We start from the raw sequence: 7,684 nt of genomic DNA, 5'->3' as shown, positions 1-7,684 counted from the left end.
GGCAACTCTAAGAGAGTCATTCTCCATGAGGTCATTGCTAGCCACTTTCAATTGTCACTTACACCACATTTCCCTGAATTTACACTTTTGGTTTCAGAAAAGAGTCTACTGGCTGATGGGGCCACCAATGGGCTGAAATTGTGACGGAATATGTATAATTAATTACCCAGTATGTAGGGTGTTGAAAAATGTATACTGGATAAAATAAAAATGGATAGCAGGAATTTGTAGATAGCCAATATTTTTACATGAACCTCATCATCTTTTCTCAAATTGTCAAATTGCATAAATGGCAATGGACATGCTTGAGTTTCTAAATGGATTCTGCATCCCACAGCAGAGACAACTAACTTAAAAATTCAACATGTTATTGATTTGCAAAATCATACTCATTTTGTTGTACCAGTTTTATGTCTTAATTCTAGAAATATTTGAATAGTTCTTTGAAAAGAGTGGTAAAATAACTTGTACACTATGGCCTTAGATGCTTTCAAATTTAACTTATCAACAGTGAGTTTTTAAGTCATTCAGCAAAATGGTTATCTTTTTAATCATTGCAAAGCTGTAGCTAAAGGCAGGCAATCAGGATGATAAAAGTATTTCCAAGCATGTTTTATTCATTTTGACCAAAATGTTTTATTGCTTAAAATATTAGTTCTGTCTGTTATTTGTAAAATGAACAAATTATTCACTTGGTATTTAATTACATATTGCTTTTATATATACTACCTAATTTCTTGTCTTGCAAGAGTAGTGTATTTATATACACATCCCTAAAATTACAACCAAGGCAAAAGTTAGACAATAAAAATAAAAAGATGGTAGTAGCAACAGATTTGCACAAGTGATTGAGGGTTTAATGATTCATAATGACTTGGCAAATTCATGAGCAGTAATTTAATCAAAACATTGCTGACATAATTGTGTGCTCAATTAACTTTCATAATATGAATAAAATCTGTTTGCTTTGTACATTTCTGATTTGTTATCTTAACTGACACATGATTCTGACTGAACTTTTCTGTAATAAGAAAAAAATAGTCTCTTCAGTGACCAATTCAAAATAAGTTCAATGTTATATAATGTTGAGCAATGTCTATGTCATTTCCAAAACCTAAGCGTAATTACTTTTGTCTATGAGGTTTAGCCATTTTAGATATTGCTCAAAGTTTTGAACAAATAGAGACTTTAAATATTAATTTAATAAATTTAGTATGGTGATTGCTCAAAGACCTAAAGACAGAAATATCATTAGTCTGAAATTCCATTACTGGGTATATATTAACAAAATTATAATTAATTCTATTTTAAAGACACATGCATGGTGTGTCTAAAATAATTCTATTTTTAAAGACATATGCATAGCAAAGACATGGATCTAATAAATAACAAAGACCTGAATGCCCATCAGTGATAGACTGGATAAAGAAAATGTGGTACATGTACACCATGGAACACTATGCAGCCATAAAAACAAATGAGATTTTTGTCCTTTGCAGGGACATGGATGGACCTGGAGGTCCTGATGCTTAGCAAACTACCACAGGGATAGAACACTAAATACTACGTATTCTCAATTATAAGTGGGAGCTAAATGATGAGAATACATGAATACACAGAGTGGAACAAGACATACTGGGGCTTTTTGGAGTGTGGACCATAGGAGGAGGGAGAAGATCAGGAAAAATAACAAATGGGTACCAGGCTTAATACCTGGGTGATGAAATAATCTGTACAACGAAACCCCATGACACAGACTTACCTATGAAACAAACCTACATATGCACCCCTGAACTTAAAATGAAAGTTAAAAATAAATAAATTCCTCATCTCTAATAATGTAATCAATGTCCCTGTTAATGATGGCTGAATAAATTTGATCTTCCTTCGTACATTTACTGGTGAACATGTGCTATTTGTTAGCTGCTTGTTCAACCATGAGTTTTAGGGTGTCAAGTAGAAGAGTGTACTCATCTTCCTATGTTGACACTCAGTTTTCAAGAGATCATGCCAAATAGTCTTAAATTATCATTATTGCATTATTATTATTTTTTTTTGAGACAGAGTCTCACTCTGTTGCCCAGGCTGGAGTGCAGTGGCACGATCTCTGCTCACTGCAACCTCAGCCTTCTGGGTTCAAGTGATTCTCCTGCCTCAGCCTCCTGAGTAGCTGGGACTACAGGCATGTGCCTCCATGCCCGGCTAATTTTTTATTTTTTATTTTTGTTAGAGGCGGGTTTCCCCATGTCAGCCAGGCTGGTCTGGAACTCCTGGCTCAAGGATCTGCCCACCTTGGCCTCTCAAAGTGCTGAGAATACAGTCATGAGCTACCACGCTGAGCCAATTAAAAAAAAAAATCCTTGATAAGTGCTATAAGGAAATAAAACCACATAAGGCACATAATGGGATAGTGAGTGACTGAGGGTCAAGTTGAAATAGGTCTCTTAAGACAGGTTTGCATTTTTGAGGAGATGATATTGAAATTGAGACCTGAATGATGAAAAGCAGTCAGGCAGGAAACGATCTGGGAAAGAGAATTCCAGGTAGAGGGAAACACTCACAATTATCCTCAGATAGAAAGATGTTTGACATGTTTGAGAAAACCAGAAATGATGATATTTCCAGCAAATGCTGAACAAAGTATTTGTAGTCCAGAGAGAGAAGTAAAGGTAGGTTAGAGGGCTATAGAGAACCATTAGTCCACAGTAAAGAATTTGGATTTTATTCAGATTTTCCATGGAAGCTATTTCAAGACTTTTTAAAAAATTGACATTACATACTTAACTGATTCCCACGTGGGAATTATATTTAGAAGAGGTTCCTCTGAAAACCAGGAAACCAGGTAGGATTAAATTGCCCAGTTGAGTGTTGACTAAGATGGCAGTAACAGAAAAGAGGAAAAGTGATCACATTTTCTATAAGTTGTATGGCAAGTTAATAGAACTTGCTGATAAATCAGATATAGGTTAAGAAGGAAAGAGGAATTAAGCATGATTGACACATTTTGGGTCTGTACAAATGTATAAATAACATTAAGTAAGAAGTGGAAGCTCTGAGAATTAGAATGGGGATGTGTTTTGGATGTAAGAAGTTTGAGATACCAATTAGACATTCATGTAGAAAGGTCAAGTCAACAGCTTGATGGAAGCTTTGTGGAATTTGAATATAAATTGGAGAATCAATCCGCATACAGATGGTATTCTGTATGAGACTTGGTGTTATCAACTTGGAAAATTGGTGTCAACAGGCAGAAATAATACTTGAATCTTAAGCTTAGGTCAAAACAGTATTAAGCAGTTCATGCAGAAGAGGTGACATCAGAGGAGATCATGAACAGGAGGAAATCTAAAGGAGGAAAGAATTCAAGAATGTGGGAGTGGTCAACTATGACAAATCCTGCTGTGAGGTTGAGTTAGAAGAGGGAAGGTGATTTACCACTGGGCTTGACAAAGTGTGAATCACAGTGATTTTTAAAGGGTCCTTTTCATTGAGGGCCAGATAAATGATTTGGAGGCTGCAGTGAAAAGTAAAAATGTAGTACTCTTATTCAAACAACATGAATAATTTTTTCTTAAGGGTACCACAATATAAGACATTTTTTCTTTCTCTCACAGTTTCCCTCTTAGCCTGCCATGATGTTTTTCGCTATTTAATGTTGCATTACCTCGGCAAGGAGATGATTGCCAGGAGAGTGCAAACACTTAGAGGTGGCCAGTGGCCCATCCTGTGGCCAGGCACGTGTATACCTAAGTGCATGGCCACCAAACCAGATCGAAATGCTCACACAGAGGGAAGTGGAAGTTGAGCCAGGCAACTATCTTTCCCCAACAAGCTTTCTGAACTAACTCCTGGTGGATGAGTGACCCCAGATCATTGCAACTTCTGCATTAGGACATGCTTGGTATCTAGATTAGAGATGTGTGAGAGGCTTGATCACACAAGCCACCCACTGAATATGCCATCGTGCTGAATGGCTGCTGCCCTGCTCTGCCCTCAGACAAGGTGGTGTATGCTTGCCTGACCTCCACTCTTTCTGCATCCAGGCCTCTGCTGAGGATGGCCGCAGAGCAGAAGTAACTGGCTGGAGTGGAGAAACAGGATGGATAGGATTCAGGGTGCCAGGGTCAGGGGCAGGAAGTGGTGGAGAACACATCCCAGGGAAGCAGGAGGGTAAGGGATGGATACTGTGTGATAGTATGCTTGAAGATAAGCTTATAAAAAATTGGGTCTCTCTGAGCAGAGAGTCTTACATGTCTATACTGGTCCCTCATCCATGAAACTGGCTCTGTGTTCAGTGAGTTAGAAACTAACTTCTTAAATGAGTACACTGGGGCATGTTTGTTATTCTTGTGATGTGACCATTTTGTGTTTTCAATACGTTTTTGTTTTTTGAGACAGTCTCACGCTGTTGCCCAGGCTGGAGTTCAGTGGTGCGATCTCTGCTCACTGCAACCTATGCCTCCTGGGTTCCCGCAATTCTCCTGCCTCAGCCTCCTGAGTAGTTGGGATCACAGCTGCCCGCCATCACACTGGCTAATTTTTGTATTTATAGTAGAGATGGGGTTTTGTCCTGTTATCCAGGATGGTCTCGAACTCCTGACCTCAGGTGATCTGCCCACATTGCCCTCCCAAAGTGCTAGGATTACGAGTGTGAGCCACCGCATCTGGTCTTCAATAGGTTTTTAATTTACTTTCTTTAATTTGGCCCCTCTGAATGAAACTCCAAGTTCCATTGTTCCTCTTGTCAGCAGCAGCTGAGATGCATGCTGAGCTTCTTGAGTTTTTCAGGTATTGTTTTCTTCTGAGCTTCTTGTAATCTCACCTGCATTTGTGTAATTTAGTAGCCATAAAAAATTGAAGGATATTTATTAGAATAATTTGGAATATTTCTCCACTATAAGAATTTGGCTCTCAACTCAGAGGGGCATCGATGAGCTTGGATTCCATCTTTTTTTTTTTTTTTTTTCAGATTGAGTTTGTGCCTTTCTGTTCACCTCCAGCTGCCCCATGATTCCAGCACCACAATTCTTGCTAGGACTAAATTATCTGCAAGAAGAAACTACTTTTGGTAAAAATCTAGTGCCTTCAAACAGTTGGGCTTTATTGGTTCGGTGTATAATATTTTACATCTGTAGGAAGGTTAGTCCTATATAAATCACTCTGTCCTTAATAGAGCTAAGACTTCACTGGATTCTTTGTTCAAAGAAATTCAAGAAGAAATCTGGGAGGCTTTATATGAACATATAGACATACACACACGACACTTTCCTGTGTGTGTACATATATATATATGTATTTGTGTGTGTGTGTGTATATATATGTGTGTGTGTGTGTATATGTGTGTGTGTGTGTGTGTGTGAGAGACACACACACGGGGACAAATAATGTTGTAATTGACCTTTCTTTTTGCCTAAATTGTAGACAATGTTTGTTTCTGGAAGTAGGGAGATCATTTTGTGACCATAGAGCTCCAAACATGATGAGTTTAAAAAGCCAATATGCTAAGGATGGCAGGGAAGAATGGCAAAAATAACTTAGGGTTTTGAGAGTTTTCTTGACACAATAGCCTTTAAATACTCAATTGCAGGCTTCTTGTTAAATGTTAAAAATGTACTAATATGTTTTTAGCCACAGTTTTTTACTTTTGTGTCACTTGTAGCCGAACAGTTCTTAATGGATTCAACTATTCTCTGACAAAATGTCACAGGATGCCAATCAAAGAATATGCTGATAATTATATTTTAAATGGTAATTGTCTCATATTTCTTGGTAATGTTTCTCTTTTTCTCTGTCTTTATTTCTTTATCCTTGTAAACACATGTTCTGGTGCCTATGATATATCAAAAGAGAGGGACAGAGGGAAAGAGAGATTTAAAGAAGTTGGCTCAAACGCTAGTGAGGCTGCCAAGTATGAAATCTGCAGGGCAGGCCAATAGGCTGGGAATTCCAAGAATTAATGTTGCATTCCTGAGTCAGAAGTCAGCTTGGAGGCAGAACTCTTTCCTTTTCATGGAAACTCCGTCTTTTCTCTTAAGGCCTTCAACTGGGTGTGACCACCCATATTATGGAGGGTAATCATTTAAGTATTAATCTTATTTTAAAGAGACCTAAACAGCAACATCTAATCTATTGTTTGACTAGACAATGGGGCACTATATATATGTGTGTGTGTATATATATATGTGTGTGTGTGTGTACGTGTGAGTGCATATGTGTGTGTGTGTGTATTTTGTTGAATCTATGGTGCTTATTGATTTCACAAGTCTAATGCAATTTCATAAATTAGTACAAGCCAGGCTAATTTTGATCTTCACTTAACATCTAGTTACTTTCATATGGAAACAATAATCAAATAACATACGAATATGAGATGAAGTGCAATGCATTTGTGATGTTTGATTTTATGTGTTGAATTGGCTGGGTCACAGTATTGGGATATGTGGCCAAACAGTAGTCTCCATATTCCTGTGAGGGTAGTTTTGGATGCAACTAATGTTTAAATAAGTGGACTCTGAATAAAGCAGATTGCCTTCCACAATGGGGCTAGGCCTCATCCAATCAGCTGAAGACATGAAGAGAACAAAAGGCTGGCTTCCTAGACATCCTCTTCATTTTAACCACAGCATCTTTCCCTTACTCTTACTTGGTCCCCTGTCTGCTGGTCCACCCTGTGGATTTTGGACTTGCCAGCCTTTATAATCACATGAGCCAATTTCTTAAAATAGACATCTTTCTGTAAATAAAAACATCTTGTTTGTTCCTTTTCACTGGAGAACGCTGGTAATATAACATTTCTTCCAGTTTTGAGATTATTGATCCATTAATATCTGCTATTTGACGTAGAAAAGTTAGAAAACAAAACACATATTATTCATGGAGATTCAAATGTGCTGTTTGTGTTGTTATGGTTATTAGTTTATATGATAACATATCATTATCATTGAATTTCAGAAGTTCTGATTATCCTTTATTGTTAAAAATCTTTTTGTCTTTTTAAAAAGTTTTCCTTTCATTTTCATACTTTAAGAAATTTATTAGTTTACTCAATTATATTCTCTTTTTTCATTTTATGTTGATTTATTTCTTAAATTTGAGTTATTCTCATTCTAACATTGGAAGCATTACCCTGCCTTTTCTAAACAAACTTTTTTTTTTTTTAATTTATGTCATTAAACACAAAGAAGAAGGTCCTCTTCTGGATTTCAACATATAAACTGTGACACAACACACAAATACTGTTCGGGGTTCTAACATATAAACTGTTACACATCACACAAATCACATGTTCAGGCCCCAGAGGAAGGATTCTACAATATCCCTCACGGAAGTCAATTGAATAGTGCTATCTTGAAGGCTTCTGTAATGTGCTACTCTCGGTATAAGAATAGATACTATCTGCTGGGCATGGTGGCTCACACCTGTAATCCCGGCACTTTGGGAGGCTGAGGCAGGTGGATCATGAGGTCAAGAGTTTGAGACTAGCCTGGTCAACCTGGTGAAACCATCTGTACTAAAAATACAAAAAAAATTAGCTGGCCATGGTGGTGGGTGCCTGTAATCACAGTACTCGGGAGGCTGAGGCAGGAGAATCTCTTGAACCTGGGAGGCTGAAATTGCGGTGAACCAAGATCACACCATTACACTCCAGCTTGGATAACAGGGCAAGACTGTTTCAAAAAAAAAA

This window comes from Mandrillus leucophaeus, unplaced genomic scaffold, assembly GCF_000951045.1.
Source record: "Mandrillus leucophaeus isolate KB7577 unplaced genomic scaffold, Mleu.le_1.0 Scaffold746, whole genome shotgun sequence".
Taxonomy (NCBI): Eukaryota; Metazoa; Chordata; class Mammalia; order Primates; family Cercopithecidae; genus Mandrillus; species Mandrillus leucophaeus.
Note: the sequence above shows the minus strand (reverse complement) of the source record.